General features: G+C 61.0%; 1 protein-coding gene across 1 annotated transcript in view; it reads left to right on the forward strand.

Annotated features, from left to right (window-relative positions):
* The window catches only part of ABR (active BCR-related), a gene marked incomplete at its 5' end in the record, with an annotated part of 3,630 nt that overhangs the window by 2,106 nt on the left and 844 nt on the right, over positions 1-680 (forward strand). The gene's annotated exons all lie outside the window — the stretch shown is intronic.

A 680-nucleotide genomic window follows, 5' to 3' on the forward strand; every position in this document is an offset into this window, starting at 1 on the left:
AGGGCAGCAGTAGCCCTTGCAAACAGAGGGGCAATAATCCCTGTAACTGGTCTGCAGTGAGCGGCCAAGCCCCAGGGATGGTCGGTCACCTCTGTGGACACGTCCCAAAGCGGCAGCGGACGCCCCACGTTGTGTGTCCTGGGGCGAGCGCAGCAATGCGTGGTTTGCTGGGCTTTGTCTTAGCCCAGATGAAGCCCACCCGAACGTGGGGACAGGCAGTTCTGGGGCCCCAAAACAAATGGGGGGGCACGGGGCTGCAGGCAGGGCCGTGGGGCAGCACCTGGCCAGCGCCGGCCACGAATTTGGGACCGGGACTCACAGCTCATGTTACTTGCATTATGAAGCTTTTTTTTTTTTTTTTTACCCTCTGGTTTGGCTAAAACCAAACAGAAAAAGTGATTGATGCTGGGGGAGGAGGGGGGGTGTGTGGAGAAGGAAAAATCCATTTCCATCCTGAGAACTGGGCACAGCCAGTTCCCACATCTGCTCCCCTGGACGGGGCTCAAGCGTGCAGCCCGTGCTGGGAAGCACAGCCGCCTCCTAACATGGCAATGTTATGGCCCCAGTTCCCTCGGCGTGGGCTGGCGGGGGTCCCGTGGGGTCGAAGGGAGCCTGGGGAGAGAGTGGGTGCAGGGAGGGCTGGTGCAGAGCTCCCCGTACCCGTCCGGGGCTCGGGAAGG

The sequence above is a fragment of the Pterocles gutturalis genome, unplaced genomic scaffold (assembly GCF_000699245.1).
Source record: "Pterocles gutturalis isolate BGI_N339 unplaced genomic scaffold, ASM69924v1 scaffold32103, whole genome shotgun sequence".
Taxonomy (NCBI): Eukaryota; Metazoa; Chordata; class Aves; order Pterocliformes; family Pteroclidae; genus Pterocles; species Pterocles gutturalis.